Source organism: Passer domesticus, chromosome 10, assembly GCF_036417665.1.
Source record: "Passer domesticus isolate bPasDom1 chromosome 10, bPasDom1.hap1, whole genome shotgun sequence".
Classification (NCBI taxonomy): Eukaryota; Metazoa; Chordata; class Aves; order Passeriformes; family Passeridae; genus Passer; species Passer domesticus.
The window spans coordinates 22,061,206-22,075,052 of NC_087483.1; the positions used below are offsets into that span (position 1 = coordinate 22,061,206).

At 37.2% G+C, this 13,847-nt stretch overlaps 1 long non-coding RNA gene across 1 annotated transcript in view; it reads left to right on the plus strand.

Moving 5' to 3' along the window:
• Positions 1-13,847, plus strand: part of LOC135308845 (uncharacterized) — an 82,747-nt gene that overhangs the window by 54,313 nt on the left and 14,587 nt on the right. Inside the window, exons 19-24 of the long non-coding RNA XR_010369196.1 lie at positions 1,075-1,152; positions 1,740-1,841; positions 5,351-5,481; positions 6,700-6,818; positions 7,794-7,995; positions 11,185-11,300. This is a non-coding gene — a long non-coding RNA (uncharacterized LOC135308845). The remainder of the gene's footprint in view (positions 1-1,074; positions 1,153-1,739; positions 1,842-5,350; positions 5,482-6,699; positions 6,819-7,793; positions 7,996-11,184; positions 11,301-13,847) is intronic.

Here is a 13,847-nt window from a genome sequence, read left to right on the forward strand (position 1 = left end):
TGTCAGATATGTATGAAAACCCTGCTAACTACCTTCAATAAAGAACTTCAAAAATTGCTCCTCAAAATACATATACATGTATTTTAATTCACAGGAGAACAGATTAAGAGAACTCTCCTTCCATGACACATTGGATGAGAATCTGTCTTGTTGCAATGCTAAAAATTCTCAATCCATCAACTAAATGCAGATGCAGGGCACCATCTCGTATTTCCTTGTCAAATAAATTATGCCTTGTATCAAAGACCACACAGATTCCTACTTAACAAAACAGGAGTATGTTTGGACATATCATAAATATGAAATATGAAAGAAAGCAAAATGAGACAGTCAATAAAATGTAAGATTTGTAAGTCAGATAGCATATACCTTAGAAATAAGGTTACCAATACTCAGAATCTGTGATGAAAGAAATATTCATAATCTGTTACTAATTTTCCACAGAGATTGAAATTTTTTATAATACTAACCTGAAAATGTCTGAGGGAAATTAAAAGAAGAAAAATAGCAGATGAAATGGTGTTTAATGTACATTTTTCTGTATTTGCGTATATATAAAGATATTTCCCTTTATTTCTCTCTTTTTTTTCAATTAACAACTAAGCTGGGAAAAGGATACATGTTATCCAAGGACAAAGTTTGAAGATATACTATTATTGAGAATAGTCAAATGTAAAACCATAAATAGAAATTGCCTGCAGCTGTCATAATAACTGTCTGGGCAATACAATTGTAGCTAAAATTCAATAAGGGCAAAACAACATGGTAAAGTGCATGAAGAAATCAGCTCTAAGCAAACTACTGCCACTCAAGGAAGGGATCTTGGATTGAGTTGCTTCACAACATCATGAACTTGGTATTCCTTAGCTTTCATAAAGCAAAATCTGTCAAGAATTACTTGGAAAGGACTTTCAAAGAAAATACTGAACTGATTAGAATTCTGATGTCCTTGTCTTGGATATAGCTTATTGTTCTGGTCAGAGTATAATAAAAAGTTACAACAGAAATGATCTTTAATCAACCTAAAACTACATTAATAATGTGAATGTTTCTCATTTTGTTTCCATGTATTAGGAGCTCTGCATACTGATGCAGCTTCCAAAGATGAAGACTCTAAAGAAGCTCTGGCTAAACCAGAAAACCAGCTACAGGGTAAGAATTCTAAAGTATGTATATAATTAGGTAATTATTTTTTTAGTAGTTTAGGTAATATGCTGTACTTTATGGACAATTGGCTCCTGTCAATAGACTTTCACACTGATATTGCAAACAAATTATCATATGCCTTGTTTTCTGATTAAAAAAGACGTTTTGTGGTATATAACTGAACAATAGCTCCTTCAGCCAAACCAATAAACATCTTGAAAATCTCTTATTTAAACTTTATACGAATAGGCAGACATGCTCATTCTCTAGGAGCTCACATTTATCAGCAATGATCACAGGCTCTCATTAATCCTTCATCAACCCTGCATTCATCTGATAGTACCTGGCCCCCTGTATAAAAGAGGCAGTAGAAATTCACCTCACGGTCCATGCATCAAGCTCCTGAGTTCTTGGCAAGGTAGCCTGCCTCTTCAGACTGACACTAAACTTGATATAAAATCTTCAGATGAAGATGAATCTGCCATGTGGAAATAGTTCCGGTGTTTAAGTACCCTTTGCGCTTTATTCTTGCTTTATGCTTCACTGTCTTTTCTCCAGTCATTAGATGTTCCTATACTTGTGTCTGTTTGTAGGTATCAGATGTCTTCATCTGTAGATAATTATGGACATGATCAAATTATCTCTTAATTAACTGAACTAAATGGACTGAGCTTATTTCAGATCTCTACAGAAAGGTAGGTTCCCACATTTCAGGGGTTATTTTTCCTCAGAGTTTTTCTGGTATGTCAACATACTTCCCAAGGGTGGGTACATCCCATGCCAAACACGTTGCCTCAGAAATAGATTTGATATCACACGTATCACCATTATTACCAACCTCCATTTATCCCAGTATTTCCATCCACATCTGAAGAACCACATTAGGTCTTTCTCTTGTCATTCTGTGACATCTTTCCAGCTGCTTTTCAGCAATGACTTCCAAATCTTCACTGTTCCTACTTTACAAGCATTGTTTCCTATCATTCTAACAACTGATGTATCACCCACAATTCTTCATTATTTTCTTTGTTTCACTTTTCTATTACTCCTATACCTGGAAAATAATATATGAAAAATCAACCCTTCCTTAAAATTAAAATAATTTTATAATTATATTATAATTAAAATAATTAAAATTTTTAAATATGTGAATGTATGATATCCGCCCTAAGTTGTTGAAATGCAATCACAATTTCTGTCTCTCTTCGCCACTACAACAATATCTTCCAGTTGAGGAGGAAGTGTGATGCAAGGAACATATCATGGGATAGAAAAAATACTTTGTTTTTTCATTACATTTTTCCTGTTTGGACAATTTCCCTCACATTTCACCCTAAGTAGATGAGCAAGCACAGCATACACATATTTTGAAACACAGAAGAAACGTATGAATTGTGCTAGTGATAGGGGTGGTGGGAATAGAAAGTAGATGACAGTTCGTGACTTAGGTTCATTAATCAAAACTGTTTGAGCTCCTGCCCATGGAATCTTGCAGGTCTCTTTGGGCAACCTGAACTGGCTTTACTATAAGGTTCTTGTAAGAAATGGGTGATTTTTTTTTTCCCTAACTGAAGATCAGATAGCAATGATCAGAATTTTACCAGCTTTGGATAATATTATTAGATTAATAGCAGTAATATCATGTCTCATATTCATGAAAGTGAATTAATGAAATTGGCTAAATTGTTCAACAGTGTGTTCCACCATCCTGGTATTTTCAAGCATATAAAGGTCAAAAATTTTTGTTCTGAGAGGCAGCAATATATGCACCTGCATGGTGGAGATGAAAGTGGTGGGTATATGGGTATGTAACTTCCAATTTAGTTTACGGTACAATGCACATGTACAATTTTAGGAGCTGTCTGTCTGCTGTCTGGTCAGCTGCAGCTGATTGCAGGAAGGAGAAGCACCATGCTCCTTCACAGAGGCTTCATTTCTGCTCTCTCACTTTAATCTGGAGTTACAGTCCTTCAGCTGACAGTGAGAGGTGTTCTTCCTCTGTGGGGAAAAGTATGACTGAGATCTTAAGAACCTTATTGTGACTCAGGGAAAGATCCATCTGATCAGCTGCAAGTGCAGATAAGCTGCTAAAGGAGAACATAAAAAAGAAACTTTTCTCTAGCTATATAAATGATCACTTTAGATGATATCAGCTCCTGTAGTCAGCAGCTGCCGCTAAAGCTCTGAAAGCATTTTCTCTCTCTCCATCTTTGTGACCATTCCTACCAGAGGAAACATGAATGTAAGCTATTTTACGTGCTCACAGCTGTTCAGGAAAGATGAGAAGGCCATGGCCAAACCCTCACGGTGTTTTATCTACCACTACTGTTAAGAAAAACCTCTCCCATTCATGAGGCTGTTGGAGACTTTAGGGATACTACAGAGGGTCAGAATGGAGATTGTAACACTTGTGAAGGAATCTGTAGAATTTTTGGTTTTAATACAGAATTGTATCCCAAGTATCAGTCACCAGTCCCCATTTGTGCAGTAGAACAAAGCCGTTTGCTGATGCCAGGGTGGTTCAGTGGGCACCCAGGCACTCCAGCAGTCATGGATGGAGCCATGGCAGCCTGGCTGGGACATAAGGGCTGGGACAGAAGGTGCCCAGGGTGTGCCTCCATGGCTCTTCATGGCTTTACCAGGGGGAAGGTATTTGAGATTTGCATCTGTCTGTAATGGCCAGTTTCACTCTGCCATAGCCAGACACAAAGGAATCTTCTCAGAGAATCTCAGCTCTTCATGTATAACCTGGAAATGCCTCCCAGGTTTTTATACAAAAGAGAAAAGGAGAGGGAGAAGTTAAAGAAAATTAGGCTGAGTTGGAAACAAGAGAATCTTTACCATTTGTTTACAAAATCTCTCTGTTTCTAAATCCTCATCTAAAAAACTTACATCCAAATCAGAGCAGATACTTAAATTAGTTTTGAACACTCCCAATATCAAGATGAATACAGGGTTTTTTTGTATCTGGAATCTGTCCAGTGGAAAGAAAGGTATGGCTGATGTGCTGCTCCTTTGGTCTTGCAGTCCACTCTTTCACTGCTCATCCTTTCACTGCAATTAATGCTGATCATTCCAGTAAAGTCTTAACTACAGAAATAACAGAAAAATTAGAAGACTAGGCCAATCACTTTCTCTTTATTTAATCAAATTTCTTTCTTCTTACAACATATGTTTAGTCATCTTGATATATGGGTCAAGAAAAAGAAATTTTCACAAAAATCTGCTGAAATTCTAGTCCAGAACTCTCCCAGTGGAGGACCTGGCTAAGTCACAGACATGACTACAGTCTTCCACAGCACTCTCTCTTCCTCTCAGTTATCTAAGTTTTCTGAAAAGCTGAGCATCTGATACAAGCATGTGAAGGTGAGAAGGGATGCCAAACAAAGTGGATATCTTTCTTGCTCAGTAGGCCTGGATAAAAGCATACATTTAGGTTTAGAAATCCTTTTTTATTTCTTTGCTTTCCCTACTCTTCTCTGTGTTTCTTTTCAAAGATTGAAAGTGAAAATATAAAATAGGGACTTTCCCATATATATTGCTGAATTTTAGAAGCAGGAATGGGAATGGAATATTTGGACCATCCCTGCTGTTACTTTTGAGTCCTGACTACTGCTGTTCACTTCCTTATCATTAATAAAAGATCAAGGAGATGACACAGACACTGTGGTGAGAAACAGCAAGTCTGTTTTGACATGAATTTTCCAGAATAATTTCCTTTCTGTACTGATGCTAAAGTCTCACACAGGGAGGTTTTCTATTGGTTGAATATGTGCCAAAGAATGTTAACAAGGGAGATGGTTGAGTTAGTAATTTCCTTTGAGAAATGCTCTGGGAGTGTGCACCATTGGGGTTTTTGGGAGTGGTATATATAGCACAGGCATGATGGACACTGATTATCTGCATTGCTGCAAAGTAACTAACATTATTGGTCTGCCACATCCTTGCTCAGTGCAGTATGAGTGCACCCAGTGTGCAAGAAATCCATGAGCTCCCTTCGCCTCTGCCGGTGGGTGGGAAACTTAAAATTGTGAAGAGAATAAGGAGCAAAAACTGAGAATTTCCTCAGTATTAATAAAAGGAATCAGTATCCCATTTTTACTCAGAGATCTTGAAGGGACCTATATGATCCAGTGACTCTAAAATTCAGAAGTACACAGAAGCTGGATGCCTAACTCTTTATGGCTTTATTTTTTAATTCCAGGAAAAGTTGCAGTGTCCATTTCTTAGTGCCTCTGTGAAGAGCACATTCATGGCTCCTAACCTGATTTGATGATCTCTGAAATGTGGACATATATACAGTCCAGCACAGTGGAATATTCACCAATAAAATAGGTAAGTGTTATTTAAATTTTAAGCACACATGAATAAAAATATAGCAGAAGGCTCTCACAGGTGATTGCAACCTACTGAACTAATCACATCCTAATTAAATTTTCCATGGCTTGTCTTTGGAAAACTACCCAGAAGCATCCTTGAGCATTTGTTCAAGGCACATTTTTCTGATAAAGGCATTATGTGGGATTTAAAGAAATTTAATATCAAGTAAATAATAAAATAATAAATTTAATATCAAGTGGAGCTTGCCAAGAATGGAAATTACAAAGGAGCTTTCTCATGTTACTCAACCTTATTGTCACAGAGCTGTTTTCACAACATTTGGTGTTCACTTGGATTTTTCTGCATATTGAGAATTGATGACAGTATGTTTGTTACCCAAGTTAAACATTGTAAGTGGTTTAGAATCTCTGATATTTTAGCCATGTTAACCAGAAATGGTGATGCATTAAAGAAACTCCATCACCTGTGGACTCTCTGTAGATCAATGTCCCCACAGTCTTAGAGGACAGTGAGCCACAAAGCCAATAATAATTAGGACTCCTAGCCGAGGTGAAAAGCTATTGCCTCATGGAACTATTTTCCAATCCTCCTCCTTCCAGCTGAGCTGGACTAGTGACACTATAAAATGGCAATTAAAAGACTCAAGTTTAAAAATACCTTCAGCTTCCCAGGTCCCACAATGGCAAAGGTTAAGTGGATTATGTGGAGATAATTCACTCAGCTCCAGGGGGAGGGTGCTGATTGCCAGGGCTGTTGGGTACCTCCCTCTCCCCTCCTCACTTGCTGAAGCAGTGATTGTCACAGTAGTGTCAGTTTTGCCAACCTAAAACAAGAAAAAGCCTGGACAACTTTCCCAATGGACCCTGCAATTACTAATGGGCACTGACCGGTACTTTGCAAATTTCCCTTGGATACAGCCTTGAAAGCTGAACATGGAAGTGGTCCCTAGTCCTCAGCTGACATCTTAATGCTATTGACTATTCATGCAAGTCTTTCAGTAAAAATACCCTGTTTCTTCAGGGGAAAAGGAATATGAAAAAGATTGCTGGCCTTGCATGAACAGCTACTCTCCCCCATGCTCCAGCTGAATTAAAACCACCAATTACACCTCTAGTTGTGTGGCAACACCTACACTGTGTTTCCAATTAACTTTGTAAGTTTTTAATCAGTGACAAATGCATTTTTGTAAATTCAATTTGCCTTTTATTGCAGCACCTATAAAATGTCTTGCAGCATTCCGGAACTTTGTGAAGGTTTTACTTGCTACTGACATAACGCAGCTGTCGGACCTACAACAAAGGCTGAGGTTTATGAGCAACTTGAATTAGGATGTAGGTTAAGCAATTAAAGTTCAAGCAGGGGGAGGGGGAAATGGTTTCCCAAAATTTGCACTTGCCAATTTAAAAAAGCACACCAAAAACATGCTGTACACTAGGATGGGAGAAGCTAAAGCAGCTAAGAAGACCATCCTCAGCTTTAAAGTTGCTATTTTGAGAGCATTCCATATGTGAAAAGGTCACCCAGATTTCATTAATAAATCGGCTCTGCTGTTTGTTTTCTTTTTTAATCAAACTCAAATGCATCCTGTTAAAGGGCTGAGTGATTAGATCATAAATCTGGATGTCCTTGAAGATGATGAAGAAAATGCTTATCTGTAAAGCAATCATCATACTGCCAGTCCTATCATTTACACATTTTTACACATGCTGGGAAAATGGTTTAATTTTAAATAATTTACTTGTATTTTTAGGTAGGAAAAAAATCGTGCAGATTTACAGTTAAAAGAGCAACTGGATTACTTGTGACATATGGAAAAAACCCATTACATCTAATCTTCTGTATCTAAATTCAGGGTATTAAAACAACCAACATTCATAATAAACATGAATTAATATTTCATCTTAGTAAAACTCAAGTCTCAGTACATTAAGTTCTGTTTCCAGCTATATGATACAATTCTCCTAAATTCAACAACTCTGAAATTAGTCAGTTATAATGAGGCCTAAGTGTAAATTTGCTTTGCTGGGTTTTATTTGGACTGGTAGAGGCAATCCAAATGAAATTATCAACTGTATTTTTTGTTATATTAATGCATGGGAATCCTTGTTCTGTGGGGTACAGACAGTACATATTATGCTAGATATCTCATTTCTTCTTTCTTTCCTCTATTTTTTCATTTTCCTTGTATCTTGATTTTTCCTTTGTTTGCGAAGTATTTATTCAGTACTTCTGGCAGTATATTTTTCTGCTGGAAGCATAATTAGGATATTGCTGTAACTTCTCCTGTATGCATTTGAATCTTGCAGCTGAATTGTCACTTTGCCTGAACCCAAATGTGGACATGACTGTGGCTAGACCAGCAGCATATTTACCTATTGCAGTGCTAGCAGGAAGTTGGGAAATGAATGTCTCTTTGGAACTTTATTAAAACAATGGATGTGTAAAATAAATCTTGTGGATTTATAAACATTCTTACAAAAGGAATGAGATATGGAGCAATATTTTGAGGTGGGTAAACACATGTTGCAATTTTTTAGCTGACTGCATGACCTGCTTTTACTTTAAGGTAAATCCCATGTATTTTGATTCAGTTGAGCCATTTTGATTTCTGGAGACTTGATCCTCAGAGGTAAAAGTTACAAGGTAAGTCAGTTTGGCACTGATGCTAGTGCCAAACTGTGGCTCTGTGGAATTTAGCACAGTGCACGTTATCTGATGACAGTGGACGTGTTGCATTATTTAGTGCATAGAATGTCCACCCTGCAAAGATTTATGTGTTTGTTTAACTTTGTTCTGTCTGGTTAATTACTCACAGTCACAAAAGATCCTTACATGTATAGAGTGAAACATCAATGTGTTTTATTCTCAAAATATTTTTACAATTTCTTGCTTAATTGTTTACTAGTTGAAAAGACAGTATAGTAAAAGCTTACCAAGTTTTCTAAATTATATTTTCCCCACAGATCACAGTGAGCAGAGGGAGTAACAGGATCATTCTAAAATTTGTATGGGTGCACTCATATGTACCTAACTTTACTTCACACAATTTTCTTTAACTGACATTTATAAACATTATTTTTATTTGGTTGTTGTAGACCCTGCGATCTTCTCCTCATAAACACAAATGGTAACTTAAATTGAGTTCAGCAAGCCAGTTTTGAGCTGCATGCAGAGAAGATTAAAAGAAATAGTACAAAATCCTCTCCTGGGAAAGATCAAATGGTTACTGAAATGAAAGCAGCCTAAAACTGTAGGGTTTGGCCCAGAGCGGGGAGGGGAATTGGGCATTTAGCTATAATTAACACCTTCTACTTGCACTCTCCACTGTTTCAAATAGATTGTTTTTTATTATAGGTAGCTGCTCACAAACCTGAAATCACTTTATTAAAAAAAAAAAAAATCAGAAAAAATATCAGCAACTAATAAGGCTAAATTCAAGTGTTCACTCTCCAAGCAATGGTTCTGTAATCCTCAATCTTCTATAGTCAGCCACAAAGTCATCTAGCATTAGTCACATATAAAAAGACACTGCTTCTGTGTGAATATGTGATTGCAGAGAAAAATCACCCTTTTTTTCTGCTTTCTACAGTACCTGCACTGAAATTTTACTTGGGGGAAGGTTTTATTAGTTTATTTGAAGCTTGAGATTAACAACTTTATCCAGAATAAATGTTTAATGTATTCTTGATGCTATTTCTTCAATCTTCTTTTATTTCTGCCAGTGTTGCTTAAAATATCTCAGACAGGTACCTAGAATGTTTTAAATGAAGATACTGTAGTGGTTTTTTTCAGTTTGTCTTGATAGATAAAGTGCCCAAAGAAAAAGAAAAACTGACAAGCTTCCTTATTTGGTTTTCAGAGACCTTGCTCCGTGTTTTTGGTATGTTGCATGCTGGAATCTGAACTATGACTTATTTTCTGTCCCTTTCTTCTATCATTGTCAGGTCATTGCCTACTGATCATTCAGTCCCTCAGTCTGGTGCCACAAAAGTACTTGTTTTACCAAAAAATAACTAGGTTGCTACCTTGCATCAGCTGATCTTAAAGTAAGATTTTCTGGCTTTCTGAACTTCAATTTGCATGTTGCTACTATTACACTCCTTTGGCATTTATAAATCCATATCCTGTGTAGGTTGATATCCTGCCCCTGTAATGCTTTGCAGGCTGTTAGCATGCTTCTTCACCTGGTGGAGATAAACGCGGGTAGTACATTGTAAAAATAAATTCTGGTTCACATGTGCATTAAAGAAAACATCATCATATATTCTGAAATAACAAGACAGTGGAATTTGGTTTGCAATTCTTCCGTAACTGCAGAAGTGCCTCAAAATCATCACCTTTCCTTTTGCCCTCTCCTGCTGAGCTGTACAAGGAACCCGAGAAGTGTGAACAGAGTGCAGATGTGTCCTGCCGAGTTCTCAGTTCACCACGGACCTATCCCTGAACAACATACCTGGTGGTTCTGATAAACTTATGCAGACAGCCTTATTAAAAGATTAGCAATGTTTTCTCTGTGTGAGGCCAAGACCATCAATACCAGGAGTTTTGGGGGAATACAGTGGGTAGGGAGATGACAGATAACACCTATTGATGTCAGTGATCCATAGTGAATTATAGTGACCCATAATGAATTTTACTTCAGTGTGTGAGAGGAGATACGGTGTTTAAGAAAGAAGATGATAAAACTAAGATTGTAATATTGGTTTCTTTCTTCTGTGGCTGAAGCCTATGAGTTATGTAGATTTGTTCCCAGTGTTTTTTTTTTTTTTTTTTTTTTTTTTTTTTGTTTTGTTTGTTTTGTTCCTAAAGAAAGACTGTATTGACTATAAACTTATTTGAAGTAATTTCTCCTTCTGCAGATAAGGTTAATGCTTTTGAGCTTGCTCTTCCATGCCTGGGGGGTGTAACACATATGGCAAGTAATAATAAAATACTGATCTGACTGTACAACTTTATGTAAGGCATGTGTGACTAAAACCTGAGCAATAAAATCTCCTTTCCTGCTCAGACAGAACTGTATATGCCTGTCATATTTTATTGGTTGTTAAATGGCACATGCCCTTATGGATCACAACTGAAACCAGACAGCCTAGGGTATCATTGCATATTTGTCATCTTCAATGAAAACATTACAGCAGATTTCTGTACACTTGGGCAAATTAAGCTAAAGGAAAGTAAACAGTCATGTTGCTGATGAATATGGATGCACTTAAAGCATGTGGAAACTTTAGCTGTTCAGTACTAGTGGCAAAAATATCTCTGATTTAGGTAGTGACACAGTGATCAGGAAGCAACATTGTAAAGCAATATGTTTTAAAAATAATTAGACACCTTTATCAAATGCAGACAAAAATATCCTATAGATCCAACAGATTAGACCCCTTTTAGCTGCATTAGTAAATACCATATAATTCATTAACATCCAGTGACTAGAGCTATATGAGATACACAGAACTTCAATTATGACTTAATATTAGTATCACTGTTAGTAGTGTTCCTCATCCTTCTGAATTCTGAAATTGGTTAAAATTCAAAGTGGCTAAAATTATACTTGTTTAACAACAAATAAAGCCTTGTGACTTTTGTTTGGCCCACATGGTAGCATAGCCCACTGAATAAGCCGTTTGGACACAGCAACACTAACCTTTATCAGAGATACTTTTAGTAAGGAAAGATCTGAAATTTCCTCCTTTGCAGGTGTTAAAAAAAACATCTATGGTTGCTGCCCAGCTGTCAATCAAATAAGTAACTGGGAGGGCCATGTTGATCTGGATTTTGAAGTGTGGTGTGTCATTTTTGTAAAACCTCTCAAGGTAAGAAAATTTATTTTTTTATATTCTTTGCACCAATAGCTAAGAAGAGACTCCAGAGTGACAGTGACATGTCAGGAAACTGAGTGTGGATAAATGAAATTTTGGTGACTGAGTATAATTTACTTACACAAGATTGTGAATATTTCAGATAGCATGAGCCCACCTCCCACCTGCCAGGCATTCTAACCAAATCCTTAGCAGGTGAGAGAGGCTGACAGCAACCTGCAGCAGTGCTTCCTTAGGCACAGCTGCTGCAGCCAGGTGAGTGATACCAGTGATGGAGAACCCAGAACAACTCTGACATCCCTCAATCCACTTCCTGCAAAACCACCAGCAAAACCCTTGATCTTTTCTCTCCCTGTAATAAGAAGTCTCTATAACTACCATTTCCCCCAATATTATCACTGCTTTACACCCATCAGAAATAATGTAATAAAGGTCAGGCTGATGATGATAGTTAGGCTTCCAGTTTTACATGGCTGGTTTTGGGATGAACTGAACTGGCATGACCCTGGCAGGGACTGAGCTGCTGGGCTTCTCTTGGCTGTGTTTATAAGCACATCAGGTTTGTAGTCAGAGCACCTTCCATCAGAGGTGCTGATAAGGTTGAAGGAAGAGAGTTCATGTGCACAGTGTTGTTATCTAGTCTGCAATGTCTTTGTTAGGATGATGTCTGTGGGATATATACATTGGCTTAACTCTCAAATTCCTTGCTAGTAAATGCTTTTGATGTATGGAGAAAATATGGGAGAATAAGCTTAAATGACAATAGTATGAGTGTTCATATTTGGTGAAGATGATTACTGAAATGGGTAAAATGTCAAAGCAAACTCAAATATTCACTGGTGTATTAGGACTCAGTTAGGAGTTGTGTAACAGAGGGTGTCTCTGCTCCTTTCCCCCAGCAGAAGTGTTCAAACCTAGAGCTCTGGAGATGGGCTACACTGCTTTAAATGTTCTTTTAACAGCTGTAAATTTCCACTCCTTTTTGCTAGATTGGTTGCATGAAAGTGGTAAAAAGTCTGTTGAGGACTGATTTAATGATTCTGACACTTTTAACACTGAAAGTAAACTGCAATACATTTTGAAATGTATTCCAACATCTTTCAAAATCTTAGGTTTTGAGTAACTTTAGATTTCATATTTGAACTGTATTTTCCCACAGAACTGAGGTTTTAGTTGCAAAATCAGAAACAGAGATTGCTGAACATTTTGGAAGCGTGATTTTAGCTTATGAGATGTGACTGCCATGGTCTGTGTAGTCAGGTCTCTGATCTATTCCAAATACCACTCATATGCCGTGTAGTTTTCACAAAGCTGTAAATTGGATGCTACTCTTTTAATTGGGGGGCACACAAGAGTTTATTTTGAAGAAAATAGGACTGTTTAAACGTATTCGAGGATCACTCCTACCCTGAGACATTTTTCTTTGGTTCCTGCTGGCAGCACTATTTCCAGGGTGTTTGCAGAGGGAATTTGGCGGGGGATGAAACCCCCACGGTTTGTGCAGCTCAGTCCCTGCTGCTCCCTCTGCTGGTGGTGAAAGACAAAACACAATCAACATCATGGAGTTACAACTGCTCCAGAATACAAAATAAAATACTCACGCTTTATATCTGTAAATTAGCTAATATCCACAATTTTTGTGTCGAACTGAGCTCTTTTTTAATCTGACATGTTCCGTGTGGCATACCTACTGCAATTTCATGTATTTTCCAACCATGATTCTTTTCATAAAGTGCTGAACTATCTCATGTAAAAACATCCTCATTTTGAAGCAGTCATTAGATAAAAATCAGGATGCAAGCTAGCATCCAGAGTGGATTCTGCTCAAAACTCTGAATGTATGGTCAATACCCTGTTGCCAACAGAAATTCTTCATAAGTACAATAACTGAAATATTAAGCAGCTGACTCAGGAGATGTATGTGCATAATATTCACATGATTTCCCAGCCAAGGCACTCCACGAAATCCACCTCCTACTAAATCTTTGTTTAACACTCTGTGTATGACAGGTATTCTTATTTTCATAATATGAATGTGGTAAAGGGCTAAAGGATTGAATTACAGTAAATTGATAATACTTTAAACTAAAATTCTCATTCAAGGCAAATGGATGCAGTGTCATATTATTTTAGAATTTAATCTGTGCACCCAACTTTCACTCACTGCTACATGTGCATGTGTAAGAAGAATCTGAGCCTGAGTTAGTGTTTAGCACACAGCTTGTACCTTCACACAAGCAGGAAAGCACATGGAAATGCAAGTGTTGATCATTTAGACACAAGGCCTGTATATTTCCCACTCATTATTCCCTAAACTGAAGGACATAAATACACAAGAAGATTTAAGTCACAAGAAAATGTGTCTCCCCTCTTACTTTTTATTTTTATGGATAAGGGAGCTTTCAAGGAAATGTCATAGCACAGCTAAAACTAAAGACTACCTAAGACACCTTAGCAAAGAAAGGTTTGCTGGTCTCACATCAGTGCATATTGCGAAAAACATTTCAACTCAGCTGATAGTCTCTATTTAAGCTGAGCTTT